At 38.8% G+C, this 19,270-nt stretch overlaps 1 protein-coding gene across 11 annotated transcripts in view; it reads right to left on the bottom strand.

Moving 5' to 3' along the window:
• The window catches only part of LPP (LIM domain containing preferred translocation partner in lipoma), a 738,130-nt gene that overhangs the window by 25,188 nt on the left and 693,672 nt on the right, over positions 1-19,270 (bottom strand). The window lies entirely within an intron of this gene.

The following is a 19,270-nucleotide window of genomic DNA, read 5'->3' as shown; positions in this document are numbered from 1 at the left end:
ACTGAGACAGAGCATGCTAAATGCAGAACCCAAATCAGAACTCAGCATAATCAATTAGGCTTCCGATCATTTAAAGCTTTGATTTACACACCATCTCCAAGTTTAGAGTTTGCAAACTCTTGACAGAAATGTTGAACGTACAAGGGAGCTGGTTTGAAAAAGTGAATTAAGAAACACATTTATCTGGCCTTAAAAATATTCTAAGCTTTAAAAATATATAGCACCCCTTAAAAGAGACACCAGTTAGTGAGTCAGGTCTCAGAAAGATCGGCTGTTAACTTTCCATCCTGCCCTTTAATCCCATGCTCTTAGCAAACAACCACGTTTCACATGTAAAATGCTATATTCCAACTGAGGTATCTGGATTAACTCATTGAGTTTACAATCAGGAATAAACCCGGGATGTGGATCTTATTAGAAAGATGCAGAACTGAATGGGATGTGGAAATTCAGGGGTAGCTGCTCTTTTACCATGAGGATATATAAATGGCTATGAAGCAAGAAGTGTCTGGACGTAGGTAACTAGTGTCCTTATGTCTAACCTATAGCAATGACCTATGATTTGGCTTCTTTGTATCTCTCTTCTTATAACACTCCCCTTGCCCCTGTCTCCAATGACTTCCAGTTTTCTTTCCAAACACAGATGTGATCAAATACAAGTACCTTTCTGGATAATAAAATCTTAATGGCTTCACAATGTAAAAAGAGCTTATTCTTTACATGGTATCCAACCCCCCTTTATGGTTCTCATAACATCTCAGACCACTCACTCTTGTTCAAACCTATGTGAAACTCCCATACTTCTGTGCCTTGGCTAATGCCTAGATGTATCGCAATTTGCCATTTTGACCTTTCAAGGTACAGGCTAGAAGGCCATTCCCCAGTGAAGCCTTCCTCAATGGTCCCACTTGGAATGAATTGCTTCTTTCTCTCCCATTCCTGAGCACTTTATTTGGTTTGCTTACAATACTTTCAGTGTGCACTTTATTTAAATTATTTGTGCTTATGTCTATTTCCTCTACCAGACTTTAATTTCATTAGGGGCAGAGACTATGTCTTAAGAATGTATTTCTCTGTCCTATAATGCACCCAGTATACTGTCTGAAATAGAAATAAGCCTGAGATGAATGTGTACAAAAAGAATGAACGAATGAATATTGTTTATATCCCACTCTGGCAGCACAGTGCTGGCCTGACTCCCTTAACTCTGGAATCCATCCCAAGATGAATTGGTAAATCCATCATCATCCTTCCCTCAAAGCTGTGGTTGCCTGAGGTTCTGAAATTGCTTCGTATGCCTCTGGTCACAGTCTAAACGCATGGAAACTATTAACCTATTTGTTTTTCCCATTTTGAAGTGGTGAAATTAAAATAGCAGAAGAGCACAGGGTAAGAGTTTGGAGATGATGATGGTTTGAAGAATGAGGGCCTGTTTCTTTTCTACCCTGACAATGTGAGCTAATGTGGCTGGAAATTGTCTTCCCAGGACTTATGTTTTGCTCCTCTGTGGGTTTTTACTTTTTTTTTTTTTTTTTAGTCAGCCCTGTAATGGAGTTGAATAACCAGAAAATGTTTGGCCAGAAAATGTTTTTGTTTGCACTGAGGCTTGGCTGCAAGATTCAGCTCATTTACTCAAAACTAGCAGCAATATAACAGGCTTAGTTCCTATGGAAAGACCTTGTGGTCTACAGATGCTGCATTCAAAGAACAGGTAATACAAACATTTCTGCAACAAAGGAAAAAAAGTATAAAATGTGATTAAAATCAGCCTATTGCAAAATGCCCCCAAATTGGAAAATAAAGCTTCCAAGAATGAAGTTGACTGGCATCCTAGGCTAGTGAATGATGTAGAAGGACATGTTATCCTTCGACAGCCTGCACCTTTTACTGCAATCTTCCCCTTTCAGTCTCCAGTGGGGCCTACCAGTAGCCTTTGAGAAAGGAAAAGCTCACAGTGTCAGGAGGAGGGGGCTGGGAGTTCCCTTAGTCCAGACTCTCATTCCACAGGTGAGCAGGCAGACTTTGAGAATGGATGTGCTGGACCTAAGTTGTGGAGAGCATGAGACGCAGAGATGGGACTGGTACCCCAGTTACCTGACTCCTAATAATGCAGAGAGGGAGCTAAGGAATTCATTATGTGGCCATGAAAAAGGAAAGTTGCTAGGTGAAGAATATGAATTATCCTTCTGGCTTTGTCAAAATCTGCTGTATAACATTGGGTAAATAATTTATTCCTTCGATCTCAGTTTTCTCATTTGAAAAATGATTAATTCAAACTCTGTAATTGTATTAATCTGTGATAAATCAGTATTAACAACGATAGAAAAAGATACATGTTTACATTATCAGAAATATACAAAAACAACTGGATAACCCCTTATCAGAGGTTTGAAAGGGGCATTCATTTGCTAGAAACCTGGACTATATTACCTTTACTATGCACCTCCACTGATAATTCTAGAAATTGCTAATGGTAAAATTGTAAGGATCATAGAGGGATATTTTTGTGTTATAGATGATTATTTTAAAGCCAGACAAAAAGATGCACGCTTCATACAAATATTGGATTCATCTGAACCCATGACATGAAATGGTTGACAAATAAATCGGTTTTGAAAAAAAAGAAAGTCTTTAAGCAAATAAGTGAAAGAGGGATGTCTCTAAATATGCCTATTCAAATCACTTTTTTCTTTTTCTTTCTTTCTTTCTTTCTTTCTCTCTCTCTCTCTCTCTCTTTCTTTCTTTTCTTTCTTTCTTTTTTTTTTTTTTTTTGTCTAGTAGGGTTGCCAGCATTGATAGCTGGGGATTTAAAAGAAAAGAGCACCTTCCAGCTTATGAACCTTCAATATCAGTAGTGTGCTTTGTGACTGGACTGCTGATCCAGCTCCATCGTGGTCCCATGGACTCCTCCTCCCAGCTGCCACACTGAGCTTTCTGCCACATCTTTAATAAGCAACATTCCTTTACAAGCCCAGACTATCTTGTATTCTACTTTGCTTAGAGAATGCCTACTCATTCTTCAAAGTGAAACTCAAATGTCACCTCTTCCGAAAAATCTTTCCTAAATCTTTTTCTGTTGTATTCCAAGAAAAGTAAGTAACTTCTTCCGCTCCCATAGGATTGTATTATGCTTCCCCCATGACACTGAACACAATGTACTTGATTTAGTGGTTTATGTCAACCTCTATGACTAAACTGCAATCACTCCTCTCTCCTCCCATGAAGCCATAGTCTGAGGTTGTGTTTCCTAGGAAACAAATTCTGAAGCAGATTTGCACACAGTTAGTTATCAAGAAGTGTCCTTGCAATCAACATCTGTGGGAAAGTATAGGAAGTCCCTATACTTCTTATACTTCCTATTCCTATTGTACACTCTATCTACGGTATCCACAATAGTAAGCATCCTTGCCCAGGGACTACAAAGTCCATGACACACAGTAAGTAATTGGTAACGAGCTGTGGAAGGCCTTTGGCCAAAGCTGAATGAAGAATCCAAATTTTATTCATTTTGCAACAGGCACTGTTTGAGGACTTTTTTCCATAAAAAAATGTTTTAGGCTACTCCAATGAAAGTATGGTTAAAATGAAAAGACGTAAGAGTAGCAGAAAAAAGCAGATTCTGTTCCTAAAAGTCACAGCTTATAAATTTTTCTGAAATGTTGGCAATACAATTGTGACTAAAAACAAAAAAACTCAGTGAAACTAACAATTAAATCACAAATCAACTTTGTACAGAAAACCCCCAAATGCAACGTTTTTAAGTCAGAGATACAATGGGGTAGTATTTTTTTCTATCTTTGGATATTGTATAAATAACTTGTAACTCACAGGCAGAAGAGCTGAAGAATCATATGAATATAAATGAAGCATATAGATAACATAAACGTGAACTACTAATGAGATGATAAAGAATAAGAATATTACCATTATTTACATATTACATAGGTATATGTAAGTGTTCAATTTTGAGTATTTAAAATCAAGATATATAGTCTTCATTTACATAAGTAATTGAAGATTCAGAAGACTATAAAGTGATTACTGCCATTTGGAAATGTTAACATTTTCATTTTATAAAATTAAAATGTGATCTTATATTCATCTTTACCTTTTTTAGGTACAAAAACAATATCATGAAACAGGAAAGACTCTTGGAAAGATAAGGAGTGACATCTCATGATCTAGATAGTTTAGGTCTTGTTGAGATAAGAACAAAAAGAAAAAAAGAGAGAGTTAGAAGACATTCAGTCTTGAAAAGTCTTTAGAGATTACACTAGCTCAGGAATTTTCACCTTCTTTTACTTGGCCATTCACCCATAATCCTTTCTTCAGGGAAACAATTTATCAAAAAAAGCACATATTAAAGAGCCCAAAATCACTTCTGGCTGAAGGGCATGAAGGGATGGAACCTGTACTATCTGAAAACCATGATTCTAGTCCAACTGCTGGATTCAAGAAACTAAGGTATAGATAGAGAACACAGCTAGTGACAGATTGGGAGTTACAATAAAGGTCTCCTAATTCTCTGTCCAATGGAGACTCTCTCTGCTACATCACATTATATGGAATCTGTATATTGGTAGACACACACTGTATTTCAAATAGAAAGAAGACATTCAGGCTTGCTATCTGCAAGTTACATGCAAATAAATAGAGAAAACATGCTAAGATCTTAAGACAATTTGTCTCCTAAACTCCTATAGGACAAGAGAAAACTCGTCGTTGGATCCCAAGCATCTACAACAGTATGCTTGCATAAAATTAATGCTCCACAAATATCAGTTAGTTAATGAATTAATAAAGTCCAGGTAAGTACTTTATATAAAATAAGTTTTTTTTTTCTATTTAACCATGCAAAACAATTCTCCAGTCTAGAACTTCTCAACTGGCAGGTTAACACACAGTATGTTTCAAGTGGGTTCCGGATGCACCATATTTGGGAGGATTCGGAAGGACCAGAGGTGTCCAGAGTTCCTGAGTGGTTGCCTCAGGAACAGGACAGGAGAGATCTCATCCACTTACTCCGTGTGCTGAATGAATGCCATCATTTTCCACATGAACTGGGATGTGAAAAAGGTTGGGAAGTACAGCTCAAGTGTAGGTGTTCCCAACAGAATGGTAATGTGGTACAGCAAAGGAGCGGGGCTATGACTCAGCCAATTTCTCTTGAAATGCCAGTGCCATTATTTGAACTCAGAATACTGCTATTGCCTAACTTAATTGTGGAATAAAAACTTATTCTCTACCTTGATTCTGGTCATCAAGATTGCTTCCCAAATGATGGCAGTACTTTTGGGTTTGCTTTGCAAGTGAAGATATCATTTTACCTTGGTAGTTCTAATGACCCTATACTAGATAACCTTCCAACAGCTCTGCCTTCCTGTGAGACATGAACTTTTTATTAACATTTCTCTTGGTCTTTCTAATGTCCTTTGTCTATATCTTAATCTAAGTCTATATTTGTATCTGCATGTAATGTGTGTTTTGAAACAGACTGAAAATAATAATCTCAAGCTTAACAGCATCCCACCCCTATGACTGATTTTTCCATTAGAATCAAAATTCCTCTTTTACAGATGAAAGTTTTCCTGATAGATAGGAAACGTTTTGAAACAATTTAATAGATAGCATCAAACCTCTAAACTACTTTTTTGATGTCATGACACACCCCCCTACCCCCGAAGATGACAGCTACGAAACACAGAACTGAAAATTCAGTGAAATAATTTCAACTTTTTTTGTTAATCTTTTGGAGCATAACTTTTTGCATCTATTGCCTCAGTTTTCTTATAAACTCTCTTTAAACAAACTTCTTATATGCCTCTCTAAAGAGCAGAGCTGCCTCCTCACTTACTCTAATATTGCAGAAAGCCTAAAGAGTGGAACAAAGTGTTCAACAGCCTGGCAGGTACAGAGGAAGAGATGGAAGATAAAGATGCCATCCTTGCCCTCAAAGGTTCTCAATGCAGAGAGACAGGTGGACACAACTATTAACAACTGATTCGAGGCCAAGGGCATGACAAATTGCTATCATTGAGGCACGAGTAATGAATGATGGGAACGCAGAGAAGAGAGTAATTACTTATGAATGGTGAGAGAGCAGGCAGTATGGTGGTGGTCTATGACTCTAAGAATCTATTCTAGTTGGGATTGGATTTGGCACTTGAAAAAAAACTTATTTTAACCCACTTTGGAATTAATGTTGTGCTATAACGAGTCTTTAATATCTAATACTCTTATAGGAGTCGCAGATAAGCCTGCACTGAAACAAATTCATTTCACAGGAAGAATATTGTAACGAAATCTGTGTATTGAGCAGCACTGATGAAGGGGAACTCAATATTGCCAGACATGAACATCCATTTTTTTTTTTTTTTGAAGACAGAGTCTCACTCTGTCACCTAGGCTGGAGTGCAGTGGCACGATCTCGGCTCACTGCAACCTCTGCCTCCCAGGTTCAAGCGATTCTCCTGCCTCAGCCTCTTGAGTAGCTGGGACTACCGACACACACCACCACACCCAGCTAATTTTTTATTTTTAACAGAGACAGGGTTTCACCATGTTGGCCAGGCTGGTCTTGAACTCATGAGCTCAGGTGATCCGCCCACCTCGGCCTCCCAAAGTGCTGGGATTACAAGCATGAGCCACCACGCCCGGCCGAACATCCATGTTTTAACTAGCACAGACAAAACCTATGTGTTACTATTAAAATAAAATTTAGAAAAAAAATTTTCTTATAAAATTTTCTGTTTGTATTTGGACTATATAAACTGGCTTTAAAATTGAGAAATATGCCCTAAAACCATAAGGAAAAAGCCAACAGAAAGAACAAAAAGATTACAGCAATTAGGCCGTTCTATTCAATTTTGCCATGAGCTATAAATCACATTCTTCACAAAGTAAATTACGCCCTGTTTTTTATTCTTAAGCACTAGGGTTAGGATTGTGATCTGAGCTTTACTAAATCGGAAAAGAAAATCTCAATTATAGAACATTTAGTTTATTTATACCTTAATGCCCGGAGAGGTAATATTTTACTTTAAAATGCATAACCCATGTGGCATGCTAGGTCTTCCAAAACACTTCTTTTGAATGTGTTCTGATCCTTGAAAAATGTGGGGCAGGGGGAAGGGGCCTAAGAGCTGATGACTGTGGGTCAGACCTTCATGCCATGGGCATAATGAACACATCAGAGAAGACTAAGACTATGGTGAGAGAGAAAGAAAAGAATTGAGTTCCTTTCCTTCCGAGACAAGTCAAATGATAGATTTTGCCTTTACAACATAAGTCATGTGAAGATTTATTAACTCAGACATCAAGGAAGGTCTGCCATATTATAGTAAGAGCATTAGTGAAACAGTAGGAAAAAGGTGATCTGGGTTCGAAAAGCTAGGCAATTTTCTTGACCTTTCTGGCCTTTGGTTTTTGTAGACTGAAATGTCTACATTGCAGTGTTGTGAGGTTTAAATGAGTTCACATATTATCAAAGCGAGAACCCAGTCCTGACTGTATAATAAATGTTAGTTTTATAAATTCCCTATACAAATTTCAAGGAGCTAAGACATTTATTCAATTAACTTGTCATCCTTTGATCATTTAATGTAACTACCACACTGAAGCACCGTATTTCTATTTTTTCCCTTCACCATTAATTCTCCTATATTTTATATCTGTCCTTTCAGCAAATGGATTATCTAAGGAATTGTGTATATGATACTCTGGGATAATTGGATAATGTCATAATAGAAAATGGGCTTCTAGATTTCTAAGTGAGTTTCCCCCTGCTTTCCTGGGAATTTTGTGAAAAAGCTCTTCTTCTGTGTAAACCTTATTATACCCCAAATCCATACATTTCTTAATTCTTCATAAAAGTAATTAATATTCCTTTATACACCAAAAATAATAACTGATACTTTGATTTGGTACAATCCTTAAAGTTTACTAAATGTACACAAACAGGAGCCCGTCTAATCTCCAGAGCAATCTGGTATAGGAGGTAGAATGGTAGAATTCTTTTCCGCATTACATGACACACAGCTATAAATGCAGCCAGGATTTGAACCTGTGTTTTCTAAAGTACAAAGAGAAAGGCTCATTCTTCTACTTCACACTGTCCTCCAATTAACAAGTTTCTCAGATATCTTTCTCTGTTATTCTATATAAAGGCAATTATTCAGAATGCAGTTAATAATCTTTAGCATGCAGATTTCCCATAGCCTCTCATAAATACATAGTTTGGTTGAGCTTGAAAAATTCCCCGAATCATCTTGTCCAACTGTCTCACCTCACATACCAGGACACTGCATTCTGCGAAGCTGATTTGCCTATTGTGGTATATTTGCCCAATGTGATATACTATTTTGTGAAAAAGTCCAGGACACAGATGGCATGGTTTCTATGCAGTGCTCTTCTCCCAACCCCACACTAGGTCCTTTTTGGAATACCAACACATCTCCCTGGTGTTCTGGCCCACTTAACAATAAGAATATGATAAAATTAACATAATTACTTACATAGCCAATGAAAAATTGTTAAGTTGAGTATGTTACATTACTTGGGTTTTGTCGCTGTCAAAACAAGATTGTTGCACACTGATAAATATGGGGGCCTTCTGGCTAAGAGCTCAGAGCAGATAATCCTATCCAAAGCCTCACATTAGGAAGCCTTAGGTCCAGCTTTCATAATTCCTACTATCAGCAACCTATAAATAGAGGCTATTAACCAACATTTAGACCAGTTTCATTGAGGCAGTGAATTTCCAGAGTAGCTGGAATTCACAGCACCTTGAACAAAATTCCATAAGCTACATGGGTGTCAATTTTCTCATCTATACAATGGGATACTAAGTATTCTGCCTTAACAATCTCTTAACAATGAGAATTAAATATGATAAGAAATGGGAGAAGCACTGTTTAAGAATGTAAATAGATATAAAGATATTGTTATAAAGCTCTTTTCGCTGGAGAGAATTACTGTTACACAGAAGGATCGACCCTATATCTTGGTTCAACAGCCTCTGACTAATCAACTGAGCCAACTTCTATCATTCTTATTACTGGAGAGAAGTAGACAAGTATAAAATATATACACAAGTACCCATACTCCCTTGAATATTGAGTTTGGAAAAATACAGATTATTTTGTTTTTGTTGTTTTGTTTTCAGCAGGTAATTTTTCTTGCCATGTATCTTATTTAGTTTACATACCTGGAATGCCTATCAAGTGATGGAGTAGTTACATACCATGCATTTAGAGTGTGTACAGAGAAGTCTATGAGCCAATAAGAAGTCTCATAGAGTTCTCTGTCTAGTTTGCGGCAGTTATACTTGGCAAGGTCCATTTTCTTGACTTAACCGTAATCAAGGTCCAACAAAGCCCCTGGTACCCGTGCCTGTGAAGCCCCATCTTAACAACCCTCAATTTTGTTACCTTTATTAAGAGTAGACATGAGGCCTTGATAGAGAAAAAGACTTATCTTTGGGTCACAGTGCTAACCAACCCCAGCACTAGACTAGAATTGCTGACATTTCTAGATGGTTACAGAGACTCTGTATGGCTCAGTGGCAAGGAGAAATAAAGCAGAAGTCAAGGGCTGTATTCTAGTCTTGCCAACGTCAGCCACCAGCAGTGAGTTTTGTACAAAGCATTTCCTCCCTGGGCCTAAATTCCGTCAGCTATAAAATAAGGGAATTAAGTTAATAGGGCTTTTGGTCCCTTGAAATGGAGTGATTTGAGGACTGAACAAAAGCTTCAATAGGGCATGGTTCTTTGTCTTGTTCAAAGCATCACCCTCAGTTTCCAGAACAATGCCTGGGGCACAGAGAAGGAGCCCAGTAAATATTTTAGTAAGTAAATGAATGAACAATCATTTGGGAGTACTCCAAAGATTCATCCAACAGCATCTACTCCCATAGACATGCCCCAAATTTCATTACTATCCTCAGATGCCCTGCATCACTACACTATTTCAGCAGCCCCCTCTCCAGAGCCAGACTCTGTCTCTTTATCCTGTTGCTTTCTTCATAGTGCTTATCACTATGATATCACTTCATGAATTTAGTTGCTACTATGCTTCTGCCATGCTTATTGTTCATCTTACACTAGTTTGTTCAAGACACTACTGCATTTGCAGCCTCTGCGGCAGCGCTTAAGGCATAACAGGCAATCAGTAAGTATTGGTTGAATACAAAATTAAATGACATTAAATAACCTAAAATCTAAGGCCTCTTACAACTTTTGTGTTCTTTATTCTACCTCAGCAAGAATATATCTTTTAAAGAAAAAATAGTGCTACATATTTCTCCAGGAATATAAATGATCTGAAGTTAATCACACAACATAGAAATTAGGAGAATGCTCTTTTTACTTACAGTATTTGTCTATCATGGGTAACTAACTCATCCAGGAGAATGTCTAAAATCCATGCTTAAGCGATGATGTTTTCAGCTATGTGTATACACAGTAATGACTGCCTGCCTGCACATTTCAGATCAGAATTAAACCAGTTTGAGTCACCCATTAGAATCAAGATCTGCAAGCAGAGACTAGAAATGTTCCCAATACCATTCCACTCACATGTTGGTTCCCTTCAGAGCTGCCTGAAACTCAACCCTGCCAAGATGTTTATTATCTACCTGGCTTTATGAATTACAATTACTTCCTAAATTACAGTAAGCTATAAGTGGTCTGAGCCAAACAACTAGGGTCATGGAAGGGCTCTCTTTGTACTCCTGGGGATGATAGAAAAGCTTCTTTGAACCAAACTTGATCCTCTTTCAAAAGAAAGGGATAACTTTAAGCCTGTAACTCCTGGGAGTGGCAAAGAGAACAGCCAGAGGGCCATGAGCTGACTTCAATTCTCTAGCGATCAGTTGAACAGATTTGGCAATCATTTGGCTTCTGTTGAGAACAAGGCCTTCTAATTGTATTTCTGCCAATGGAAGACAAAAGACAGCACATGACTTAGGAAGGCCATAAAGACATGCCAACATCATGGCTGTGACTGTGCGGTTCCCTTCCGAAGAGAGCACTGCTGATGTGTATGTCAAATGTCGGCTCTAGGACCCATTCATGAGAATTAAACCTCATGAGGAGCTCAAAAGGAAGCTGGTGAAGTAATTTGCTTCCCTTAAACAGTATCTTGGCTGTAATATTTTCTGACACTAGAAATAAAATAATTCCATGTTTTGATTCCTCCCCCACCCTGACAAAAGTGATTTAGATTAACTAGGTATGAAACGCACAGCCAGGGAGTATAGGGTTTTCCATTCTATAACTGCTTAAAGACAAAGTGGCAGGAAATACAGATGTTTTCTCCTTGCTGTTGCAAAAGGGTGGTGGACTAACTCTTTCAGTGTCTCTGGAATGCAAATTTTCTTTCACAGTTTAGCAGTCTTTTTTGGATTTCAGCACAGTGAACTAACACTTTCCTGGATTCCAAGACCTCCAGAGAACCAGATGGATGACAGAAATTGGGAAAAAGAACCCACACTGCTTGAAAAAGGTATGAATTTCTCACTCTGCATTTAGCCAAAAAGCACTGAAAATTAGAAGAGTGAAATCACTTTTGGTTTGTTCAAATGCATGCCATTCTAGAGTTGTTTGTGGTGAGTAAAAAAAAAGGAAAAAAAAAAAAGAAAAAAATCTAAAGTGCTTCAATGGTTTGGAGTCTGTGTTCAGTTTAAGCTAGGAAGGAACTTTAACAGAGATGATATGTTTACTATCAAAGGAAAGAAAGATTGTAGATGGAAGAGATTACCAAAGACGATCAGTTTATATGCCTGTGCTCTAAAGACAGAGACTGCTCCCCAAAGCCAAACGTTTTAACTTGATGTTCATGGCCCTTCAGGATACTGTCCTACCTCCCCTGTCTAGGCCCCTAGCCTGTCACCTCTCCTACAACTCAGTCTTTGTTCCTGTCAACCCAAGCTTTTAAACACTTTGTGCTCATTGTTCTTTCATGCCTTTCCATCTGCTGTTGCCCCTGCCTTGAACATATTTCCTTAACAAGTTACATACATCAAATTATATGGCCCATGATATGTGAATGTTACCTCTTTTGCTAATCACTCTCCTCTTCTGTTCTTTCACAGCACCATAGCAGAGAACCCAAGTATAGTGTTATCTGTTCATATGCTATGGCAAATTGTAATTTTCAAAGATGACTACACCAAAACACATCCCATCTCACAATGTGATACTAACAGTCCACCACTAAGAGGTGAGGTCTTGGGAGAACCTATGCAACTGCCTGGCCAAGAGAATGTCATAGCAGTGATGCTGCCTGACTTCTAATGCTAACCTTTTTTTTTTTTTTGAGATGGAGTCTCCCTCTTTTTGCCCAGTCTGTAGTGCACTGGCACAATCTCGGCTCACTGCAACCTCCACTTCCCGGGTTCAAGCGATTCTCCTGCCTCAGCCTCCTGAGTAGCTGGGATTACAGGTGCCCGCCACTGTGCTCACCAATTTTTTTTTTTTTTTTTTGTATTTTTAGTAGAGATGGGGTTTCACCATGTTTGGCCAGGCTGGTATCGAACTGCTGACCTCAGGTGATCCACCTGCCTTGGCCTCCCAAAGTGCTGGGGTTACAGGAGTGAGCCACCACACCCAACCCTCCTAATGCTAATCTTAAAATGTGATATAGTTTTCTCTTGAAATACATACCTTTGGAGTCCTCAGTTGCTACCTTAGTTTGCTTTGTGTTGCTATAATACAATACCACTGACTGTGTCACTTTTGAACAACATAAATTTACTTGGTTCATGATAATGGAGGGTGGGAAGTCCAAGATCATGGTGCCAGCATCTGGTGAGGGCCTTCATACTGTGTCATTCCAGGGCAGAAGGCAGAAGGTCAAGAGAGGATGACAGCAAGAGAGCAAGAGGGAGTCAAACTCACTTTATAACATCCTACTCTCTCAATAACTAACCTATTTCCAAAATAATGGCATCAATCCATTCATAAGGGGAGAGCCCTCGTAACCTAATCATCTCTTATTATACCCCACTTCTCAACACTGTTGCATTGGGAATTAAGTTTCCAACACATTAACTTAAAGGACACATTCAAACTATAGCAGTTACCATGTAAGAAGTTAGGTTATCCCAAAGCTGGAGAGACCACATGCAGATAGAGGGAGATACCTGAAGACCCCAAGTTGTTCCAGACTAGCTGTTCAAACACTCCTGGCCCAGGTGTAGGAGAAGCAGCCTTTGAGAGACCTCACACCAGAAACCTCATGAAAGACCCCAAGCCAAACTTGCCCACTTGAGACACAGTCAAATTTCTTTCTTTCTTTTTGTCTTTTTTGAGCAGAGTCTCACTCTGTCCCCCAGACTGGAGTGCAGTGGCATGATCTCAGCTCACTGCAACCTCTGCCTCTTGGGCTCAAGTGATTCTCATGCCTCAGCCTCCCAAGTAGCTGGGACTACAAGCACGTGCCATCATGCCTGGATAATTTTTGTATTTTTAGTAGAGACAGGTTTTCGCCATGTCAGCCAGGCTGGTCTGGAACTCCCCGGCCTCAAGTGATCTGCCTGCCTCAGCCTCCCAGTGTGCCAGGATTAAAGGCATGAGCCACCACGCCTGGCCCAAGATGCTATCAAATTTCTGACCCACCAAACTGTAAGAGATAATAAGTGATTGTTCCTTTCAGACACTAATTTTTGGAGTAAATAGGTATTTGGAGCTACAGTAATTGACACATAGACAATATTTTTATATTTAATTATAAACTCTTCGAAGACTAGGATTTAAACATTTTTAAATTGATGTTTCTAGCACTGACAATAGCACATGAAATATAGTAGGGATTGTTTGTTGAATAAATACTTGAATAAATGAATGAATATTAAATTTTGGACATGGCCATGTTGAATTAATGCAGTGTAATTTCATGAAGCAGGTTAGGTTTATTAAAAATCCTAGAGCATATGAGCAATAATAATGCCCAAGGCATAAAGTACGGATGCAAAATAGACTTTCCTCCTCCATACAGGGGAAAATGTGGTTTCAAATTTTGCAAGCTCTTGATTATCCCTGCAAAAGCGTAATACACTGGTATGGGATTATTTGCATAAAATTCCTTTTCTTCAAAAGCATGTAGTATTATTCTTATCATCTCTAGACATGAAAAGACAGTAGCTTTTTAAATGATTAGTTCTCAATCAATAAAGACAAATTATTTAATTATACAAAAAAATAGTTAAAAAGCTAGAACTTCACATAGAATCATAGAGTGATGTCAGAGAGAGGAGAACCTTCGGGGCTATTTTCCCCAATCAATCTGATCTATAAATTCCCTCTACAACATTCCCAGTCAGTCAGTGTTTTTCCAGCCCCTGAGGCTGCTTATACCATGTCCAGGGACAGCTCACTCTCTTGGTTCGTTCATTCCACTGGTAGGTCTAATTGTTAGAGCTTTCTTATTTTGACATAAATATCTTCTTCCCCATTGGCCCTACTTCTGTTCTCTCCAGACAAATCTGTTGCCTTTTCAATTTAACAGCCCTAAAGAGCACTGAAAACATTGCCTTTCCTTAGTCTTCTCTTTATTGGAATAAAGGGATACCTTCCATCATTCCTTATGAGAAATTTCTGTTACCTCACTCTCCCAAGCACCTTTGTCTGCCCAAGATCTAGTTTATCCGGGTTCCCTTCATCATGTGGGGCCCAGAACTGAACTCAGCACTCCAGGCACTGCTGCTTCCCTGTTCTGCATGCTCCTCTTTAGATGAATGCAGTCCAAGATTTCATTTACTTTTCTGTGGTCCTACATTATTATTATTATTGTTGATCTTGCGGTCAGACTATCTTCTCTACAAGTCTTGTTTTCTTTCTTTTTTTAAAAAATATAAACAGCTATCAAAGTAAATGACATTTATATGATGTACTTGTATAGCTAACTTTTAAAGGTAAGAATGAAATTTGACTTGACCCTCTTAGATTTTATCTTGTTGAGTTTGGCTCATTATTCCAGATAATTAAGAATTTTCTATATATTAATAATGTTAGAAGAATTTTCTAAATATTAATATATTTCACATATCACAATTTCTCCTCTCCTTTACCCCGAACCAATTAGTTCAGGTCAGATAAATTTCAAGAGCTACAGTTTTGCTAGTGTTGAAAGATGTATTAAGTTTATTTTTCCTATATCTCATCAGGTATCAAGTCCTATTAATTTTGCCCACTAAATATTTTAATTCCATCTTTTACCATATTATTCTACGATCTCTCACTTAGATAATCACAATACCTGCCTAAGTGACCTCTCAGCTTCCCCGTTTTCTCTGTTTCATTCTACCATCATATTGATCTGTGTAAAACACAATAGCACATCAGACTCACTCAGGCAGATAAAAACTAAAAACTTCATTCAAAAACTAACAACCTCTAGGCCTGTTTAATCATTATCTCTGGGGCTGGGGCTCAGGCATCCATAACTTTTAAAAAGTTCTCTGATTGTGTCAGAACCTCCTCATCTTTTAAAATGAACAGAGTATGTATCTAGACATGTCCGCTATGGATAGCCAGAAAATCATTTTGTCAAGGATTTAAATTCCTTGTAATTATCTATGAAAAACATACATTGTCTTCAGGTTGGAGGGAACCTAAGGAAGTGAGGAGAAAGAAGGAAACTGGTATCTGTACCATCAGATATCTACCTATTCAATACTAAACACTGGGCTAGGCTCTTTCATTAATATCATCCCATTTAATTTTTAAAACAACCCCAAGATGACATGTTGTTACTATTTTAGAGAGGAAAAAACAAAATCAAAGCATAGATTTTTTATTCATATGGACCCAAAGTCACAAGTTGGTAGACAGAAATTAAACTTGGGTCTGCCTGACTCCTATCTATATATCAAGGGATTAATAAAAACAAAAATTGATCTTAAGCAAAGGGGAATCACTGCATCCAGTATGGACATATAAAATGATGAATTTGTGCATATTCAAAGTGTTCTTCTAGGCTTCTTAATTAAAAATCACATCTTTATGAGAATTAAAAATCTGTGGTATAGAAAAAACATTCTACTAGGAGTTAGGAAATAGGATACTAGTCCTAGAAATGGCACCAATTTGCTGTGGTAGGCCTTGAAAATTGTTTCCATTCTCTTCCTTTCTTTCTTTAGAACCTCCAAATTGTAGCTAAGTACATGGCTGCCCAGAATAAATATATTTCCCAGCCGTCCTTGCAGCTATGCAACTTTGTTCTGGCCAAAGGGATTAAGGTGAAATGATGTGTCCTCAGAGGAAAAGGGTCCCTCTGTCCTCAGTGCACTGGAATGGCACAGCCGTCTGGCATCACTCCACAGTGCCCACATGCTGAGCATGGCAGAGGAACACAGCAGAAAGCTGGGCCTTGCTCACCATGGTGCTGTGCCTTCTACCTCCGTCAGTGGGAGAGAAGTAAGCATTGTTTAATTATTTAATTAAACAATGTTTAATCATTATTACTTGCTGCAACACCCTGAACCTGTTTTCTTTTTTTTTTTTTTTTTTTTGAGACAGAGTCTCGTTCTGTCATCAGACTGGAGTGCAGTGGTGAGATCTCAGCTCACTGCAACCTCCGCCTCCTAGGCTCAAGCGATTCTCCTGCCTCAGCCTCCCGAGTAGCTGGGACTACAGGTGTGCACCACGATGCCCGGCTAATTTTTGTACTTTTAGTAGAGATGGGGTTTCACCATGTTGGCCAGGATGGTCTTGATCTCTTGACCTTGTGATCCACCCGCCTCAGCCTCCCAAAGTGCTGGGATTATAGGCGTGAGCCACTGCATCCATCCTTAATACACTTTTTGATTTGAGCAAAGTTATTCCCCTCCTCTGTGCCTCAGTTTTTACATCTGTGTATCAAAGAGGTTGGACTAGATGATGCCAAATGTCTACTTCAGGTCTCACATTTTCTAAGACAGAATGGCATGCCATAAGGAAAAGACTGCAGTGAGAAAAATAGTACAAAGGACTTCCTTGCTCCAGCATCTTGGCACGCTGCCCTGCTACTGACTGGCCCATCAAAATCAGCAAGAGTGCGACATGAATATCAGTGGGATCTGCATCAGCAAGAGTGCGACATCAGTATCAGTGGGATCTGCGTCAGAGAGGGACCCATTCCATGCAATATGCTGGTGGAAACAGTTCTCAAGCAATTGCCTCTCATTGGAGCTGCAGCCAGTTCAGCTCCACCCGGAGACTCATAAGACAAGACTTGAGGCTCTTATAGTTTTCACAAGCCTCAAATTCAGAGCTTATTCTGCCTGTATCACCCCACAATGGGTACATACATAACAATTAGATAAGATCATAAATCTCAAATGACTATTGTAATCATATCTAGGGAATTTCATAAAATTGAGAATAACAGTTTGTGATATATAATCATAAACATTTATAACATATATTTTTCAAAAACTCAAGGCAAGGATGAGGATGGGAGCAGTACTTAAGGAGATGCTTACCGTCAGGGTCCCACAAGTGCCTGAGAGGGGGAGTCTCCTTAATTTGGTTCCCCAGGAGCCTGACTTCCTTTTTCCTAGTTCCAGCTCTGCTTCATGTGTTACATTCACTTTATTAATTTTTTTCCTAACAAAATTCTCCATAATGGTTATCACTCATTTCAAATTTGCATTCTATTAAATAACATTACCCAGTTATTTCACATTGGCTGCTAAAGACTGTTTCTACTTTTCCATTGTAAAATATCATTTACAGTTATAAGCCCACTCTAGGCATTTCAAATATCCCAATTTCTTGATTTGTTTTTCTGGTTTCAAGAACAGATATTTGCCTGACGACCTGTTAAGAGTTCAAGATAAACTATGAGAGTTAGACAATAAAAGTTATTTTTACAACTGCTTGGGTCACAACAACAATCTTATTTTAGCACAATACTTTCTGACCAGGTTCCTGACCTATAAGTACTTTTCAACAGTCTAATCAATATTTTCCAAAGTCTTGAACCACAAAAAGCCACATTGAATACACTGTCATCTTCCCAAAGCCTTCTCTTCTTTCTGGGTTTCTGACTACATGGGAATCCTACCCAGTTACCTAAAATTACAACCTGAGAGTCTTCTTTGATTTCTCCATCTCTTTCATCCATGACACATCTAAACAATCAGCAAATCCATCCTTGCCCTCCTGTTCATTCCTCAAGGCTTCCACCTTAGTTTAGGTTTTCGTCAGTCCTGACAGTACAACTGCAACATCATCACCAGTGATCTTTCTGACCCTGGGTTTGCTTTACTCCAAGAGTCTCACACTCAAATACGAGAACCAGAAAAGCAAATGTCAGACTGCATGCTCTAGCTGAAGGTGGAAGACACTTCTCAGCAACAGCTGTTTCTTGCCAGGCAGATATTGTGCACTCTACTTCTTAATAGAAGCTCGAAAATCTAGATTTTTATGTAAAATTTCCCAAATTTTAAATGTTTGCAACTAGTTTACATTAAAATCGTTTGACTATCAAACCAAATAAATGTATAGGTATCTGACCTGAGGGCAGATGTGTGTGGCCTCTGTCCTACTCTGGTTGATCACCTTTTCTATTCTGCCAGAGCATATTTCTAAGACACAGGCAAGTTCATAAACTCTTTCTTACCTAGAAACTATAAACAGATCTCTCTATGCCTTCTGGAGAAATCCAACTCATTGGCATGATAAGGATGTTTACAACTCTGACCCATGCTCAGTCATTCCCCTACGGTACCCTATATTCTAGCCAGATAAGATTACTTACAGTTCTCTACATGTAACTTTTCTTTTCTCTCTCTTTTTTTTTTTTTTTTGAGATGGAATCTTGCTCTGTCAACCAGGCTGGAGTGCAGTGGTGCAATCTTGGCTCACTGCAACCTCCACCTCCTGGGTTCAAGCAATTCTCCTGCCTCAGCCTCCCAAGTAGCTGGGACTAAAGGTGCCCACCACCATGCCCGCCTAATTTTTGTATTTTTAGTAGAGATGGGGTTTCATTATGTTGGCCAGGCTGGTCTTGAACCCCTGACCTCACGTGATCCGCCCGCCTCGGCCTCCCAAAGTGCTGGGATTACAGGCATGAGCCACTGCACCTGGCCTCTACACATATCTTATACTTTCTTGCCCTTGGCACCTCTCTTCATGTTATCCTTCTCACTTACATAGCTGACTGAACCAGTAAAGTCTCCGATCATGTGTGCCCTGTTCTCCAAAGCCTTCCCTGAATTAGTCCTTCTCCAGCAGAACTAATTAATCCTTCTTTCTTCACCCATATAACTTTTGCGGGTATACTCCTG

The sequence above is a fragment of the Pan paniscus genome, chromosome 2, assembly GCF_029289425.2.
Source record: "Pan paniscus chromosome 2, NHGRI_mPanPan1-v2.0_pri, whole genome shotgun sequence".
Taxonomy (NCBI): Eukaryota; Metazoa; Chordata; class Mammalia; order Primates; family Hominidae; genus Pan; species Pan paniscus.
The sequence above is the reverse complement of the archived record's forward strand: the minus strand, read 5'-3'. Positions and strand labels throughout refer to the sequence as shown.